Source organism: Bubalus kerabau, chromosome 2 (genome assembly GCF_029407905.1).
Source record: "Bubalus kerabau isolate K-KA32 ecotype Philippines breed swamp buffalo chromosome 2, PCC_UOA_SB_1v2, whole genome shotgun sequence".
In the NCBI taxonomy this organism is placed as follows: domain Eukaryota; kingdom Metazoa; phylum Chordata; class Mammalia; order Artiodactyla; family Bovidae; genus Bubalus; species Bubalus kerabau.
The window spans coordinates 100,668,922-100,688,567 of record NC_073625.1 but is presented as its reverse complement, the minus strand read 5'-3'; the positions used below and the strand labels follow the sequence as shown (position 1 = coordinate 100,688,567).

At 37.8% G+C, this 19,646-nt stretch overlaps 2 non-coding genes and 1 pseudogene across 2 annotated transcripts; all 3 read left to right on the top strand.

Annotated features, from left to right (window-relative positions):
• Positions 1-19,262, top strand: part of LOC129644452 (fatty acid-binding protein, heart-like) — a 198,149-nt pseudogene extending 178,887 nt beyond the window's left edge.
• LOC129645077 (U6 spliceosomal RNA) lies at positions 6,629-6,735 on the top strand. Its single transcript, XR_008711168.1, has one exon. It is a non-coding gene; the product is annotated as a U6 spliceosomal RNA (small nuclear RNA).
• LOC129645076 (U6 spliceosomal RNA) lies at positions 8,828-8,934 on the top strand. Its single transcript, XR_008711167.1, has one exon. It is a non-coding gene; the product is annotated as a U6 spliceosomal RNA (small nuclear RNA).
• Positions 19,263-19,646: the final 384 nt, after the last annotated feature.

Genomic DNA, 19,646 nt, shown 5'->3' with positions numbered 1-19,646 from the left:
AATAATAGTAATAATTAGATATCAATGGAGAGCCTTGCTCCCACCCTCACCCGGGAGCAACAAAGAGCACCCCTCTACCACCAGTGTCAATGGAATTCAAGTGAGGAATCTGGACTTTTAATCCCCCCTGACACAAATGGACTTCAGCAATAAATTTTAAAAATTATGTACCATGACCGTATGTTATGTTTACTCTAAGGAGGATAGAATAGTTCAGTATTAAAAAATGAATCAATGTAATACACCATATTAATAGGCTAAGAAAAATTACACGACCATTATTATCTGATGCAGAAAAAGCAGTTGGCCACACCCACTACCCATTTAAACTACGATCTCTCAAACAGGACATAGAGAGGAACTTTCTTGTCTTGATGAAAATCCTCTAAAAGAAGCCTCCAGATAACATCATATTTGGGTTTCCCTGGTGGCTCAGTGGTAAAAATCTGCATGCCAATGCAGGAGACATGGTTTTGATCCCTGGGGTCGGAAGATCCCCTGGAGAAGGAAATGGCAACCCACTCTAGTATTCTTGCCTGGGAAATCCCATGAACAGAGGAGGCGGCCAGGCCATAGTTCATGGGGTCATAAAAGAGTCAAACACAGTGTAGCAACTGAATAACAAAGGCAACATCATATTTAATGGTGAAAGACTAAAACTTTTCCCTAAGATCACAAGAGGAGAAGGTGATGGCACCCCACTCCAGTACTCTTGCCTGGAAAATCCCATGGACAGAGGAGCCTGGTAGGCTGCAGTCCATGGGGTCGCAAAGAGTCGGACGTGACTGAGCAACTTCACTTTCACTTTTCACTTTCCTACATTGGAAAAGGAAATGGCAACCCACTCCAGTGTTTTTGCCTGGAGAATTCTAGGGACAGGGGTGCCTCGTGGGCTGCTGTCAATGGGGTCGCACAGAGTCGGACACGACTGAAGTGACTTAGCAGCAGCAGCAGCAGCAAGATCACAAGACAAGAATGTCTGCTGTCATCACTCTATTCACCATAGTTCTGAAAGTTTTAGCCAGTGCATTATGGCAAGTAAAGGGAGGAAAAAGCATACAGAGAAGAAAGGGATTGAACCCACATCTACTTCATCTCCTCCTGCACTTGCAAGCACAGATTAGAAAGCAAGAAGTAAAATTGTCCCTGTTTGCAGATGACATGACCATCTATAAAGGAAATTCAAATAAATTTATTAAGCTGTTTAGTGAGTTCAGCAAGATCACAGGATAATATAAGGTGTATAAATTCAAACCCAAAACAATAAAGTAAATGGCAACGGGATCATACTTATCAGTAATTACCTTAAACGTAAAGGGGTTGAATGCCCCAACCAAAAGACAAAGACTGGATGAATGGATACAAAAACAAGACCCCTACATATGTTGTCTACAAGAGACCCACCTCAAAACAGGGGACACATACAGACTGAAAGTGAAGGGCTGGGAAAAGATTTTCGATGCAAATAGGGACCAAAAGAAAGCAGGAGTAGCAATACTCATATCAGATAAAATAGACTTTAAAACAAAGGCTGTGAAAAGAGACAAAGAAGGTCACTACATAATGATCAAAGGATCAATCCAAGAAGAAGATATAACAATTATAAATATATATGCACCCAACACGGGAGCACTGCAGTATGTAAGACAAATGCTAACAAGTATGAAAGGAGAAATTGACAATAACACAGTAATAGTGGGAGACTTTACTACCCCACTCACACCTATGGATAGATCAACTAAACAGAAAATTAACAAGGAAACACAAACTTTAAATGATACAATAGACCAGTTAGACCTAACTGATATCTATAGGACATTTCACCCCAAAACAATGAATTTCACCTTTTTCTCAAGCGCACATGGAACCTTCTCCAGGATAGATCACATCATGGGCCATAAAGCTAGCCTTGGTAAATTCAAAAAAATAGAAATCATTCCAAGCATCTTTTCTGACCACAATGCAGTAAGAGTAGATCTCAATTACAGGAGAAAAACTATTAAAAATTCCAACATATGGAGGCTGAACAACACGCTGCTGAATAACTAACACATCACAGAAGAAATCAAAATTTGCATAGAAATGAATGAAAATGAAAACACAACAACCCAAAACCTGTGGGACACGGTAAAAGCAGTCCTAAGGGGAAAGTTCATAACAATACAGGCACACCTCAAGAAACAAGAAAAAAGTCAAATAAATAACCTAACTCTACACCTAAAGCAACTAGAAAAGGAAGAAATGAAGAACCCCAGGGTTAGTAGAAGGAAAGAAATCTTAAAACTTAGAGCAGAAATAAATGCAAAAGAAACAAAAGAGATCATAGCAAAAATCAACAAAACCAAAAGCTGGTTTTTTGAAAGGATAAATAAAATTGACAAACCATTAGCTAGACTCATCAAGAAACAAAGGGAGATAAATCAAATCAATAAAATTAGAAATGAAAATGGAGAGATCACAACAGACAACACAGAAATACAAAGGATCATAAGAGACTACTATCAACAATTATATGCCAATAAAATGGACAACGAGGAAGAAATGGACAAATTCTTAGAAAAGTACAACTTTCCAAAATTCGACCAGAAAGAAATAGAAAATCTTAATAGACCCATCACAAGCATGGAAATTGAAACTGTAATCAAAAATCTTCCAGCAAACAAAAGCCCAGGTCCAGATGGCTTCACAGCTGAATTCTACCAAAAATTTAGAGAAGAGCTAACACCTATCCTGCTCAAACTCTTCCAGAAAATTGCAGAGGATGGTAAGCTTCCAAACTCATTCTATGAGGCCACCATCACCCTAATACCAAAACCTGACAAAGATGCCACAAAAAAAGAAAACTACAGGCCAATATCACTGATGAACATAAATGCAAAAATCCTTAACAAAATTCTAGCAATCAGAATCCAACAACACATTAAAAAGATCATACACCATGACCAAGTGGGCTTTATCCCAGGGATGCAAGGATTCTTCAATATCCACAAATCAATCAATGTAATACACCACATTAACAAATTGAAAAATAAAAACCATATGATTATCTCAATAGATGCAGAGAAAGCCTTTGACAAAATTCAACATCCATTTATGATGAAAACTCTCCAGAAAGCAGGAATAGAAGGAACATACCTCAACATAATCAAAGCTGTGTATGACAAACCCACAGCAAACATTATCCTCAATGGTGAAAAATAGAAAGCATTTCCTCTAAAGTCAGGAACAAGACAAGGGTGCCCACTTTCACCATTACTATTCAACATAGTTTTGGAAGTTTTGGTCACAGCAATCAGAGCAGAAAAAGAAATAAAAGGAATCCAAATTGGAAAAGAAGAAGTAAAGCTCTCACTGTTTGCAGATGACATGATCCTCTACATAGAAAACCCTAAAGACTCCACCAGAAAATTACTAGAACTAATCAATGACTATAGTAAAGTTGCAGGATATAAAATCAACACACAGAAATCCCTTGCATTCCTATACACTAATAATGAGAAAACAGAAAGAGAAATTAAGGAAACAATTCCATTCACCATTGCAACGGAAAGAATAAAATACGTAGGAATACATCTACCTAAAGAAACTAAAGACCTATATATAGAAAACTATAAAACACTGGTGAAAGAAATCAAAGAGGACACTAATAGATGGAGAAATATACCATGTTCATGGATTGGAAGAATCAATATAGTGAAAATGAGTATACTACCCAAAGCAATTTATAGATACAATGCAATCCCTATCAAGCTACCAACAGTATTCTTCACAGAGCTAGAGCAAATAATTTCCCAATTTGTATGGAAAAACAAAAAACCTCGAATAGCCAAAGCGATCTTGAGAAAGAAGAATGGAACTGGAGGAATCAACCTACCTGACTTCAGGCTCTACTACAAAGCCACAGTTATCAAGACAGTATGGTACTGGCACAAAGACAGAAATATAGATCAATGGAACAAAATAGAAAGCCCAGAGATAAATCCACGCACATATGGACACCTTATCTTTGACAAAGGAGGCAAGAATATACAATGGATTAAAGACAATCTCTTTAACAAGTGGTGCTGGGAACTCTGGTCAACCACTTGTAAAAGAATGAAACTAGAACACTTTCTAAAACCATACACAAAAATAAACTCAAAATGGACTAAAGATCTCAACGTAAGACCAGAAACTATAAAACTCCTAGAGGAGAACATAGGCAAAACATTCTCTGACATACATCACAGCAGGATCCTCTATGACCCACCTCCCAGAATATTGGAAATAAAAGCAAAAATAAACAAATGGGACCTAATTAAACTTAAAAGCTTCTGCACATCAAAGGAAACTATTAGCAAGGTGAAAAGACAGCCTTCAGAATGGGAGAAGATAATAGCAAATGAAGCAACTGACAAACAACTAATCTCGAGAATATACAAGCAACTCCTACAGCTCAACTCCAAAAAAATAAATGACCCAATCAAAAAATGGGCCAAAGAACTAAATAGACATTTCATCAAAGAAGACATACAGATGGCTAACAAACACATGGAAAGATGCTCAACATCACTCATTATCAGAGAAATGCAAATCAAAACCACTATGAGGTACCATTTCACACCAGTCAGAATGGCTGCGATCCAAAAGTCTACAAGCAATAAATGCTGGAGAGGGTGTGGAGAAAAGGGAACCCTCTTGCACTCTTGGTGGGAATGCAAACTAGTACAGCCACTATGGAGAACAGTGTGGAGATTCCTTAAAAAACTGGAAATAGAACTGCCTTATGATCCAGCAATCCCACTGCTGGGCATACACACTGAGGAAACCAGAAGGGAAAGAGACACGTGTACCCCAATGTTCATCGCAGCACTGTTTATAATAGCCAGGACATGGAAGCAACCTAGATGTCCATCAGCAGATGAATGGATAAGAAAGCTGTGGTACATATACACAATGGAGTATTACTCAGCCATTAAAAAGAATACATTTGAATCAGTTCTAATGAGGTGGATGAAACTGGAGCCTATTATACAGAGTGAAGTAAGCCAGAAAGAAAAACACCAATACAGTATACTAACACATATATATGGAATTTAGAAAGATGGTAACAATAACCCTGTGTACGAGACAGCAAAAGAGACACTGATGTATAGAACAGTCTTATGGACTCTGTGGGAGAGGGAGAGGGTGGGAAGATTTGGGAGAATGGCATTGAATCATGTAAAATGTCATGTATGAAACGAGTTGCCAGTCCAGGTTCAATGCACGATACTAGATGCTTGGGGCTGGTGCACTGGGACGACCCAGAGGGATGGTATGGGGAGGGAGGAGGGAGGAGGGTTCAGGATGGGGAACACATGTATACCTGTGGCGGATTCATTTTGATATTTGGCAAAACTAATACAATTATGTAAAGTTTAAAAATAAAATTAAAAAAAAACATACAAAGATCAGTTGTATTTTTATATATTAGCAATGAACACACAGATATCAAAAATCATGGATTGGAACACAACATATAGAGATGACCAGAATGATTAAGGTTTATCATAATCACTATCAAAATTCCAGTAAAACTTTTTGAAATATCTAGTGGACAAGACTATTCTAAAAGATGTGGCATGGTGAGGAAACTTGGATATATAAAATGATGTAAAAAAATAAAATGAGAAGAATTCTTCTACCTGATTTCAGAGTTTATTTTATAGCCTAGCTAAAGCAATCAAGACAGTGTGGTACTAACAGATGGATAGACATGTACATCAATGGAATGTCATAGAGAACCCAGAAATAGACCAATGCAAGTATGGCTGATTAATTTGCTACAAAGGTACAAAAGAAATTTACTGGAATGTGTATAATATCTTTCATAAATGGTACTGGAGTAAATGGACATCCATAAGTAAAAGTAAAAGAATGAACCTTAATGCAGACCTCAAACCCTATATAAAATCTGAAAGATCACAGCTTTAAATGTAAAACATAAAAATATAAAAAATAGATAACATAGGAGAAGATCTTGAGGATCTAAGGCTTGGTAAAGAGTCCTCAGAAATAATATCAAAAGTCTGATCCACAAAAAAAAAAAAAAAAAACTTAATAAACTGGACTTCATCAAAGTTCAAAAGGAAAGTTTGCTGTGTGAGAGATTCTGTTAAGAGGATGAAAAGACAAGCTGTATAATAGGAGAAAATATGTGACAAAGGACTTAGGTTTAGAGTATACAAAGAATTCTCAAAAATCACCAGTTGAAAAAATTCAATGAAGGGACTTTCCTGTGGTCCAGTGGATAAGACCCTGTGCTTCCGCTGCAGGAGTCATAGACTCAGTCCCTGGTTGGGGAACTAGGATCCTGCATGCTGTGCAGTGCAGCCAAAAAAATTGTTCTAATTGAATTAAAACTAGGGAAGAAACATAAAGGGACATTTTACCAAAAAAAATCCATAATGTCAAATGTGATACTACTTTAATTAAATTCCTTTTTATGGGATATAGGGAGAAAAGTGAAATACAAGCTGTTTCCTACCACTATTCAACTCCCAAACATGGGCAGTACAATTAAAAGAACAGTAATATAATTCCTGTGTATTTACATCCCTTAGCATCCTTCCAACCTCAGAACATAGTCTTAAAAAATTGTACTCCCGTGCCCACTTAGGCAGCACATATACTAAAATTGGAACGATACAGAGAAGATTAGCATGGCCCCTGCGCAAGGATGACACGCAAATTCGTGAAGCATTCCATATTTTTAAGATGCTCAACATCACTCATTATCAGAGAAATGCAAATCGAAACCACTATGAGGTACCATTTCACGCCAGTCAGAATGGCTGCGATCCAAAAGTCTACAAGCAATAAATGCTGGAGAGGGTGTGGAGAAAAGGGAACCCTCTTGCACTCTTGGTGGGAATGCAAACTAGTACAGCCACTATGGAGAACAGTGTGGAGATTCCTTAAAAAACTGGAAATAGAACTGCCTTATGATCCAGCAATCCCACTGCTGGGCATACACACTGAGGAAACCAGAAGGGAAAGAGACACGTGTACCCCAATGTTCATCGCAGCACTGTTTATAATAGCCAGGACATGGAAGCAACCTAGATGTCCATCAGCAGATGAATGGATAAGAAAGCTGTGGTACATATACACAATGGAGTATTACTCAGCCATTAAAAAGAATACATTTGAATCAGTTCTAATGAGGTGGATGAAACTGGAGCCTATTATACAGAGTGAAGTAAGCCAGAAAGAAAAACACCAATACAGTATACTAACACATATATATGGAATTTAGAAAGATGGTAACAATAACCCTGTGTACGAGACAGCAAAAGAGACACTGATGTATAGAACAGTCTTATGGACTCTGTGGGAGAGGGAGAGGGTGGGAAGATTTGGGAGAATGGCATTGAATCATGTAAAATGTCATGTATGAAACGAGTTGCCAGTCCAGGTTCAATGCACGATACTAGATGCTTGGGGCTGGTGCACTGGGACGACCCAGAGGGATGGTATGGGGAGGGAGGAGGGAGGAGGGTTCAGGATGGGGAACACATGTATACCTGTGGCGGATTCATTTTGATATTTGGCAAAACTAATACAATTATGTAAAGTTTAAAAATAAAATTAAAAAAAAACATACAAAGATCAGTTGTATTTTTATATATTAGCAATGAACACACAGATATCAAAAATCATGGATTGGAACACAACATATAGAGATGACCAGAATGATTAAGGTTTATCATAATCACTATCAAAATTCCAGTAAAACTTTTTGAAATATCTAGTGGACAAGACTATTCTAAAAGATGTGGCATGGTGAGGAAACTTGGATATATAAAATGATGTAAAAAAATAAAATGAGAAGAATTCTTCTACCTGATTTCAGAGTTTATTTTATAGCCTAGCTAAAGCAATCAAGACAGTGTGGTACTAACAGATGGATAGACATGTACATCAATGGAATGTCATAGAGAACCCAGAAATAGACCAATGCAAGTATGGCTGATTAATTTGCTACAAAGGTACAAAAGAAATTTACTGGAATGTGTATAATATCTTTCATAAATGGTACTGGAGTAAATGGACATCCATAAGTAAAAGTAAAAGAATGAACCTTAATGCAGACCTCAAACCCTATATAAAATCTGAAAGATCACAGCTTTAAATGTAAAACATAAAAATATAAAAAATAGATAACATAGGAGAAGATCTTGAGGATCTAAGGCTTGGTAAAGAGTCCTCAGAAATAATATCAAAAGTCTGATCCACAAAAAAAAAAAAAAAAACTTAATAAACTGGACTTCATCAAAGTTCAAAAGGAAAGTTTGCTGTGTGAGAGATTCTGTTAAGAGGATGAAAAGACAAGCTGTATAATAGGAGAAAATATGTGACAAAGGACTTAGGTTTAGAGTATACAAAGAATTCTCAAAAATCACCAGTTGAAAAAATTCAATGAAGGGACTTTCCTGTGGTCCAGTGGATAAGACCCTGTGCTTCCGCTGCAGGAGTCATAGACTCAGTCCCTGGTTGGGGAACTAGGATCCTGCATGCTGTGCAGTGCAGCCAAAAAAATTGTTCTAATTGAATTAAAACTAGGGAAGAAACATAAAGGGACATTTTACCAAAAAAAATCCATAATGTCAAATGTGATACTACTTTAATTAAATTCCTTTTTATGGGATATAGGGAGAAAAGTGAAATACAAGCTGTTTCCTACCACTATTCAACTCCCAAACATGGGCAGTACAATTAAAAGAACAGTAATATAATTCCTGTGTATTTACATCCCTTAGCATCCTTCCAACCTCAGAACATAGTCTTAAAAAATTGTACTCCCGTGCCCACTTAGGCAGCACATATACTAAAATTGGAACGATACAGAGAAGATTAGCATGGCCCCTGCGCAAGGATGACACGCAAATTCGTGAAGCATTCCATATTTTTAAGATGCTCAACATCACTCATTATCAGAGAAATGCAAATCGAAACCACTATGAGGTACCATTTCACGCCAGTCAGAATGGCTGCGATCCAAAAGTCTACAAGCAATAAATGCTGGAGAGGGTGTGGAGAAAAGGGAACCCTCTTGCACTCTTGGTGGGAATGCAAACTAGTACAGCCACTATGGAGAACAGTGTGGAGATTCCTTAAAAAACTGGAAATAGAACTGCCTTATGATCCAGCAATCCCACTGCTGGGCATACACACTGAGGAAACCAGAAGGGAAAGAGACACGTGTACCCCAATGTTCATCGCAGCACTGTTTATAATAGCCAGGACATGGAAGCAACCTAGATGTCCATCAGCAGATGAATGGATAAGAAAGCTGTGGTACATATACACAATGGAGTATTACTCAGCCATTAAAAAGAATACATTTGAATCAGTTCTAATGAGGTGGATGAAACTGGAGCCTATTATACAGAGTGAAGTAAGCCAGAAAGAAAAACACCAATACAGTATACTAACACATATATATGGAATTTAGAAAGATGGTAACAATAACCCTGTGTATGAGACAGCAAAAGAGACACTGATGTATAGATCAGTCTTATGGACCTGTGGGAGAGGGAGAGGGTGGCGAGATTTGGGAGAATGACATTGAATCATGTATAATATCATGTATGAAACGAGTCGCCAGTCCAGGTTCGATGCACGATACTGGATGCTTGGGGCTGGTGCACTGGGATGACCCAGAGGGAGGGTATGGGGAGGGAGGAGGGAAGAGGGTTCAGGATGGGGAACACATGTATACCTGTGGCGGATTCATTTTGATATTTGGCAAAACTAATACAATATTGTAAAGTTTAAAAATAAAATAAAATTAAAAAAAAAATTGTACTCCAGTTTGAATCAATGCATCAAACTTGGGAAAGTGAATTAAACGTTTTTATGCCTACTACAAGTAAGACATACATAAGTGTTTTCTCATTTATTCTTCATTTAAACTTTCTAACAAATTTGTGAGACCGATATTATTATCCTCCTCATACAAATGAGAAAATCAAAACTCTGGAAGTCTATGATAACTTGGTAAGTCCATAATGTTAGTTAAATAATGGATTCTGAATATATTAAATTCTATTTTTGTTGTTATTTTTTACTGTTTAATTGCTAAGTCATGTCTGACTCTTTGCGACCCCATGGACTGTAGCCCACCAGGCTTCTCTGTCTATGGAATTCTCCAGGCAAGAATACTGAATTGCATTGCCATTTCCTTCTCCAGGGGATCTTTCTAACCCAGAGATCAAACCTGTGTCTTCTGCTGGGCAGGCGGATTCTTTACCACTGAGCCAGGAGGGAGGGATGCCCTGTTGAATTCTATACAAATAATCTATCTCATTTCTAACAGGAGACGATAGTGCAATCTAATTTCAAAACACAATACTAGAGATTTCCACACTTGGCCAAGAGGAAGTAATAAGGACTGAATTTATTCTCTCACCAGAAATAAATTTAAAATTGTACATAAAATGTGAAATGATACCCACTAAGATTCTGGATGTTGGTCAATGAAGAGGCCATGAGACAAACAGAACTCAGTTAGAACCAGGTCGTCTCCCTGACTAGGAGAGATGAGGCTGGAAGGAAAGGAAACCAAGGTAACCAAGGTTTGCAAGAGAAACCGGGGGAGCAAAGAGAGTTGAACAAAGAAAATCTCTGAAAATCTACATAGTCTCTCTCAATTACTCAGTTATGTGCTAATTAGCACATGCATGTGAAGAAACTACCCAAGGCTGGGGAAAGAGCACCCAAGGGATTAGAGAAGGAATCAGCAAACTGCAGCCAGCGGGTCAGCCATCTGTTTTTGTAAATAAAATTTTACTGGAGTCAAACATATCATTCATACGCTGTAATGACTACTTCGTGCTAAACTAGCAGAGTTGAGTGGATGCAAGAGAATCTGTATGTCTCACCAAGACTAAAATATTTACTATCTACGTCCTTAAAAAATTTGCTGATCCTTGCATTTAAATGACCACTCATAAAACCAAAACTAGGACTATGTAAAGGAAACACGGTGTCTAGGACACAAAATTTTAGAAGGCACTCAGGCTCAGGTGCAGACCCTGCACTTGGATGAGCCTCAGAGAGAGTACTGCCTTAGATCTTCCACCCTTGACCAGTGCACTGCCCAGAGCCAACACTCAAAAAAGGTCCTGGATGACAGGAGAAAACTTGTGGCGATACAAACGTCCTGTATCTTAACTGCATCATTGTCAATATCCTGGTTGTCATTTTGTCCTATCGTTCATAAAATGTTATTGGGTTGGCCAAATCTTTCCACAAGATGTTATGGAAAAACTCGAAGGAACTTTTTCACTAACCCAGTACTATCAGGTTCAATAAAGGGAAAGGGCATGTGGGCTTTCTTTGTACTGTTTCTTATACCTGAATGTATTATTACTTCAAAAATTTAATTAAAATTTTAAATGTTCTTCAATTAATAATACATGTGAAATTTTTTTTTTAATGCACTCAATAATTTTCTCACCTCACTCTAGTTCTAGCTTTTTTCCATACAAAGCCAGGAATATAGCAGTTCACACCAGCTACAGACCAAACGCTCATAATTCACAGGGCATTGGATAAAGCAGTCAGAGCAATTTGGCCTTAGTACTGGAAAAAAGAATCTGTCAGTAAAGAATATGCCTGCAATGCAGGAGACCACCTGCAGTGCAGGAGACCCAGGTTTGATCCCTGGGTCAGGAAGATCCCTTGGAGAAGGAAATGGCAACCCTCTCCAGTATTCTTGCCTGGAAAATCCCATGACCAGAGGAACCTGGCAGGCTACAGTCCATGGAGTCACAAGGGTTGGACACGACTGAGGGACTAAACCACCACCACTGGAAAAAATTAGCCACAGACTAAAAGTTTCTCTGATCCCACCTAATAGAACTTAAAGGTGAGAGCAAAATGGATCAAACCGTTTTCAGGTAACTTAATCAAGTCCCAGAACAAAGCTCAAGAGTACGTAAAAGAATATAAATCTATCTAGCACCAAAAAAGGTAAAAATGTAAATGTCTGGCATCTAGTAAAACATTACTAGGCATGCAAAGAAGAAAAAAAAAGGTTCATGATGAGGAGAGGAATCAATCAACTGAAATTGAGCCAACTCTTGCACACCACTGGTAGAAAGGTAAATTGGTAAAGTCACTGGGGAAAACAGTATGGAGGTTTCTCAAAAACTAAAACTAGACCATATGACCCAGCGATTCCACTCCTGATACATATCAAAAATAAAATGCACACATTTACACACAATGGAATACTACTCAGCCATAAAAAAGAACAAAATATTGGCATTTGCAGCAACATGGATGGACTTGGAGGGAAATATACTATGAAGTAAGTCAGACAGAGAAAGAAAAATACTGTATTATATGACTTATATGTGGAATCTAAAAAATACAAAAATCTATTAAATATAATAAAAAAAGAAGCAGTCTCACAGATATAGAGAATAAGCTAGTTGTTACCAGTGGGGGAGAGGGAAGGTAGGGAGGCAGAATAGGAGGTAGAGGATTAAAAGATAGAAGCTATTAGGTATAAAATAAGTTACAAGGATGCACCATACAAAACAGGAAATATAGCCAATATTTTATAAAAATATAAACAAGTATAACCTTTAAAAATTGTGAATCACTGTATTGTACACCTAACAAAGTATTTTATAGCAATTATGCATCAATAAAAAAGAAACTGTCCCAGAAATGACACAGAAGAGACAGTTAGTAGAAAAAGAATGTTATTTTAGTTGCAGTTTGTAAATTTAAGAATCTGGAGGAAAGATTGAATATGTGAAGCAGAGGCATAGAAAGCTTTAAAAAAATGGGTACAAATCAGACTTCTAGACATGAAAAGACAATGTCTGAGAGGAAATCTATACTGGATGTGTTATGGGAGAAAACACATTGCAAAAGAAAATAATTAGTGAACTCAAACACATTGCAATCAAAACTACCCACAATAAAACTGTGAGTATGTACTAAAAAAAAAAAAAAAAAAAAAAAAAAAAAAAAAAAAACCGAGTTGATAAGCTGTGGGGCAATTTCAAGCAATCTGAAATACATGCAATTAGAATCCCAATTAGAAGAAAAGAGAAAAGAAGAGAAAAAAGGAATGATAAACACATAGATCCAAAAAACTAAAAGCACAAAAAAATGTGGAAAACTACATGAAAATACATCAAATCAAATTTCTCTGATAAAGAATCTTCCTGAAATGCAGGAGACCCCAGTTCAATTCTTGGATCAGAAAGATCCCCTGGAGAAGGAATAGGCTACCCACTCTAGTATTCTTGGGCTTTCCTGATGGCTCAGCTGGTAAAGAATTCCTTCACCTAGAATGCAGACAACCTGGGTTCGATCCCTTGGTTGCAAAGATAAAGGGAATAGCTACCCACTCTGGTATTCTAGCCTGGAGAATTCCATGGACAGAAGAGCCTGGCAGGCTACCGTCCATGGGGTCACAGAGTCAGACACGACTGAATGACTCACTTTCACTTTATTAATAAAAAAAAAGTATTAAAAACAGAAAAAATACATGTTATATACAGGGGCACACAAGTTCTGTTGACATCATATTTGGATGGCAGCATATTTCACACGAAAACAATACAAAAAAGTCAAGAAAGCAATATCTTAAAACCCCTGAAAGAAAAAAAAAAAAAAAAACCTGTCAACCTATAATTCTTTATCCCAAGGAAACTATTTTTTTAAAAACAATTATTCCTAATGAAGAAAGTCAGACTTCCTTATCAAACAAAAAAGGAGTATATGTGTATGCATGTATGATTCTGTTTATATAACCTTCTGGAAAATGTGCAATCTAATCTACAATGACAGAAAGCAGATCAGTGGTTGCCTGAAGATGTGGAGGACAGAGAGAAGCAGAAGGGAGAGATTTAAGGGAGCAGAAGTAAGCTACTGGGATGACGATGTGGCCACTGTCTTTAGAGTGGCTGTGATTTTACCAAATGTAGGCATGTGTCACACCTACGAAAATGCTAAATGTCTGAAGTTTGCTATAACTCAATAAAGTTAATTAAAAGTACATAATTTTATGGTACTGATGGACCTGTTTGTAGGGCAGTAATACTGACAGAGACACAGAGAACAGACATGTGGACACAGCAGGGGAAGAAGAGGGGGACCCATTAAGAGAGAAGCACTGAAACACATACATTAGTCGGAAGTGTTAGTCACTCATCACTCAGTTGTGTCTGACTCTTTGCAACCCCACTGACTGTAGCTCACCAGCTGGTGGGAATTTGCTGTATGACTTAGGGAGCTCAAGTGTGGTCAGTCTAGAGGAGTGGGATCGGGTGGGTGACGGGAGGGAGGTTCATGAGGGAGAGGACATATGTATACCTATGGCTGATTCACGTTGATGTATAGCAGAAACCAGTGCAACATTGTAAAACAATTATCCTCTCCAATTAAAAATAAATACATTTTTATACCACATAATTTTAGTATAAAAATATACATGACATATAAGCTGTGAACTACAAAAATAAAGCAAACATATCTGAACCCTATCCAAATTGGACTTCTCAAACCCATAACCTCTCCTTCCATCCTCCAAGAAAGTAAATATTATTTTGCTTTTATTATGTAATTATTATGTATTATATATAAGTATGTATTATCCAAGAAATTATTATGCTTTTAACAAAAGTAAACAAAAATTTTTCTCTTTATATGTCTAAAGAATATAACATAGGAATGTTTCAAGTCCAAATTAATGAAAGTTATGTCTTTTCAAACATTTTTCAATGTAACGTAACACACTAGTGACATGAAAAAAAGACCTTATGTATTAATATCATTAGTAAGTCACCTGTTATTTTTATGAAATTTTAACCATTTTGTTAGATTTTACTTAATCACATTTACCAATAATTCCACTTGCAGCCATTTTGGCTACTAACTGGATTTGAAGCTCTTCACTGTACATGACACCCAAGCTCACCCAGCATGTATCATCTCATTTAGCACAAACTAAATATGGTTTTTACCATGAGGACTTCTGAAAACTTGGAAATAAGTAATGCATTCTATGAATTAAATATTAGAAATGCCAGAGAGCCACGTGAGGAAGTAAACCAAGAGCTCACTTGTAAAATTTTTATTAAAGAGCAGACAGATTCAAAATTTTAAACAAGTTGCCTTGTTTCTAATCTTAGAAAGAGATGTGAGCAATCACCAACATTTCGTAAAGTGGAAACCTGTGCTTTACTGTGTCTTTGCAGAAAAGGGGAATGGTCAGCCTGATGGTTAATTTTACATGTTAACCTGACTGAGCCATGAGATATCCAGACATTTGGTCAAATGTTATTCTTGGTGTTTCTCTGAGAATATCTTTAGATAAAATTAATATTTAAATTGGTAGACTGAGTAAAGCAGATTGCCTTCCTTAATATCAGTTGGCCTCAACCAATTAGTTAAAAGTTTGGATACAACAAAAAGGCTGACCCTCTCCCAAGAAAGGGAAAATTCTCCTACTTGACTGCTTTCAAACTGGGATATTCACTTTTCCCTGTCTTTGGATTTGAACTGAATCTTTGGCTCATCTTCAGTCTTGAACCTGCCAGCCTTCCAAAGGGAACTACACCATAGGTTCTCCTACCTGTCAGGTCTTTGGACTCATATTGGAACAAAATCATTGGTTCCCCTAGGTCCTTACCTTGCCAACTCACCCTGCATATCTTGAGACTGTGTCAGTTCAGTTCAGTTCAGTCACTCAGACATGTCCAACTCCTTGTGACCCCATGAACCACAGCACGCCAGGCTTCCCTGTCCATCAACAACTCCCGGAGTTTACCCAAACTCATGTCTATTGAGTCGGAGATACCATCCAATCATCTCATCCTCTATCGTCCCCTTCTCCTCCTGCCCCTAATCCCTCCCAGCATCAGGGTCTTTTCAAATGAGTCAGCTCTTCGCATCAGGTGGCCAAAGTATTGGAGTTTCAGCTTCAACATCAGTCCTTCCAATGAACACCCAGGACTGATCTCCTTTAGGATGGATTGGTTGGATCTCCTTGCAGTCCAAGGGACTCTCAAGAGTCTTCTCCAACACCACAGTTCAAAAGCATCAATTCTTCAGTGCTCACCTTTCTTTATAGTCCAACTCTTACATCCATACATGACTACTGGAAAAACCATAGCCTTGACTAGACAGACCTTTGTTGACAAAGTAATGTCTCTGTTTTTGAATATGCTGTCTATGTTGGTCATGACTTTCCTTCCAAGGAGTAAGAGCCTTCTAATTTCATGGCCGCAATCACCATCTGCAGTGATTTTGGAGCCCAGAAAAATAAAGTCAGCCACTGTTTCCACTGTTTCCCCATCTATTTGCCATGAATTGATGGGGCCAAATGCCATGATGTTGAACTTTAAGCCAACATTTTCACTCTCTTTCATTTTCATCAAGAGGCTCTTTAGTTCTTCACTTTCTGCCATAAGCAAGGTGTCATCTGCATATCTGAGGTTATTGATATTTCTCTTGGCAATCTTGATTCTAGCTTGTGCTTCTTCCAGCCCAGCGTTTCTCATGATGTACTCTTCATATAAGTTAAATAAGCAGGGTGACGATATACAGCCTTGGAGTACTCCTTTTACTCTTTGGAACCAGTCTATTGTTCCATGTCCAGTTCTAACTGTTGCTTCCTGACCTGCATACAGGTTTCTCAAGAAGCAGGTGAGGTGGTCTGGTAGTCCCATCTCTTTCAGAATTTTCCACAGTTTATTGTGATCCACACAGTCAAAGACTTTGGCATAGTCAATGAAGCAGAAATAGATGTTTTTCTGGAAATCTCTTGCTTTTTCTATGATCCAATGAATCTTGGCAATTTGATCTGTGGTTCCTCTGCCTTTTCTAAAACCAGCTTGAGTATCTGGAAGTTCATGGTTCACATATTGCTGAAGTCTGTCTTGGAGAATTTTGAGTATTACTTTACTAGCGTGTGAGATGAGTGCAATTGTGAGGTAGTTTGAGCATTCTTTGGCATTGCCTTTCTTTGGGATTGAAATGAAAACTGACCTTTTCCAATCCTATGGCTATTGCTTTGTTTTCCAAATTTACTGGCATATTCAGTGCTGCACTTTCACAGAATCATCTTTTAGGATTTGAAATAGCTCAACTGGAATTCCAACACCTCCACTAGCTTTGTTCATAGTGATGCTTCCTATGGCCCACTTGACTTCACATTCCAGTTTGAATGGCTCTAGGTGAGTGATCACACCATTATGATTATCTGGGTCATGAAGATCTTTTTTGTACAGTTCTGTGTATTCTTGCCCCCTCTTCTTAATATCTTCTGCTTCTGTTAGGTCCATACCATTTCTGTCCTTTATCGAGCCCATCTTTGCATGAAATGTTCCCTTGGTATCTCTGTTTTTCTTGAAGAGATCTCTAGTCTTTCCCATTCTATCGTTTTCCTCTATTTCTTTGCATTGATCGCTAAGGAAGGCTTTCTTATCTCTTCTTGCTATTCTTTGAAACTCTGCATTCACATGGGTATATCTTTCCTTTTCTCCTTTGCTTTTCACTTCCCTTCTTTTCACAGCTATTTGTAAGGCCTCCTCAGACTACCATTTTGCTTTTTTTACATTTCTTTTTCTTGGGGATGGTCTTGATCCCTGTCTCCTTTACAATGTCACGAACCTCCATCCATAGTTAATCAAGCACACTGTTGATCAGATGTAGTCCCCTAAATCTATTTCTCACTTCCACTGTATAATCATAAGGGATTTGATTTAGATCATATCTGAATGGTCTAGTGGTTTTCTCTACTTTCTTCAATTGAAGTCTGAATTTGGCAAAGGAGTTCATGATCTGAGCCACAGGCAGCTCCCGGTCTTTTTTTGCTTTAATGTTTTGCTTGTTTTAATGTGGTAGTTTTGGTCAATTCTGAAAAGAATTTTGAGAACAAAAGTCTGTGATTTTCATCAAGTATTTTTACTTAGCTTATGATGATTTCAGTAATAGAGAAAGAACTAGGTTGCCAATGGCTAAAATAATTTCGCTGAAATAATTCATAGTGACAGATGGACAGATGGATATGGATGTAGACATACGTAGATAGATATCTCTACCTCTTCTCTACAAACCTTGTAGCAAATACTATGGTGAAGCCAAGATTTGTCTTACAAAGTTACCAGTGGACGGTCAAAACATAAAGTTGAAATATATTTGTCTAGCTGAGTGATTAGAACACTTCTAAGTGTCCAGTCCAAACTCAAGCAAGAAAGGAGTCAATTCTCAATTTTTGAGCCACATCTAAAATGCTTCATATTTATACTCAAAAACACTTCCTAACAACAAGGTCCTACTGTATAGCACAGGAACTATGTTCAATATCTTGTAATAACCTAAAATGGGAAAAATCTGAAAAAGAATATTTAATATTATATAATTTACATATATGTCAATGACTTTGCTGTATGCCAGAAATTAATGCAACGTTGTAAACCGACTATACTTCCATTTAAAAAAAACAAAAGCCAAACAAAAGCTGCAAACTGCTTCTTTTCAAATCAGCAAACTATCTGATTCTAGTTGCTGTGTTTAATATGAAAGGCAAATACCACAATGTTTGTAAAGCAGAAATGCTTGAATCAATTGCCTGAGGTTTAACTCTCAGTCTACCAGTCAGTAGCTCAGTAATTTAGCACAGCTTACCTAACCTTTCAAACCTCAGCGTCCTCATGTATAAAATGGGTATAATGGAAGTATCTGCTTCATGTGTTGTAAGAAAATACAAAGTAAGAAAATAAACAACCTTGGAACAGTCCCTGGGCCATCCCAGAGTCCTTACATGCTACTCTGTTGTCTCTTTCTCAGCCTTGCCCAGCCTCCCACTGGTGGACACCTTCATGGGCATCTGGAAATTAGTGGATGGCAAGAATTTCGATGACTACCTGAAGTCACTCAGTGTGTATTTTGCTACCAGGCAGGTGGCCACCATGACCAACCTACCACATCACTGAAGTGAATGGAGACACAATCACCATAAAAACACAAAGCATCTTCAAGAACACAGAGATCTGCTTCAAGCTGGGAATGGAGTTTGGTGAGACAACAGCAGATGACAGGAAGGTCAAATCCCCTGTGACGTGCTGGATGGAGGCAAACTTGTTCACATGCAGAAGTGGAACGGACAAGAGAAAACACTAGTGCAGGAAACAGTTGATGGGATGCCCATCCTGACACCCACCCAGGGCAGTGCAGTTTGCACTCACACTTACAAGAAAGAGTCATGACCTGCCCACTCCTTCAACTGCTCTTCTGCCAGTTGACTCCTCCTTGACTCAGCACCAGATTGCCTCATTTTTCTCCTTTTGCATTTTGTACAAATTCAGCTTGATTGGAGGAATTCTCTTGGGGTCAGGTGGCAGCAGCCTGGATCCAGTTCTATTCTCATTGTGTATGTTTTTGTTTTTTAACTACATTCAAAGGGTGTTCTGACGTCAATAAACCAAAGCCAAAGTCAAAAAACAGAAACAAGCAAAACAGAAAGCACCTGTGCCTGGTGGCTTCTATGCACTGAACAGATGTCAGTTAATATGATTACCAAATTTCCAGGTATTGTAATTGTGGCAGGATAATTTGAGATATTAATCTTTTTTTACTGTTCTGTTCTCATT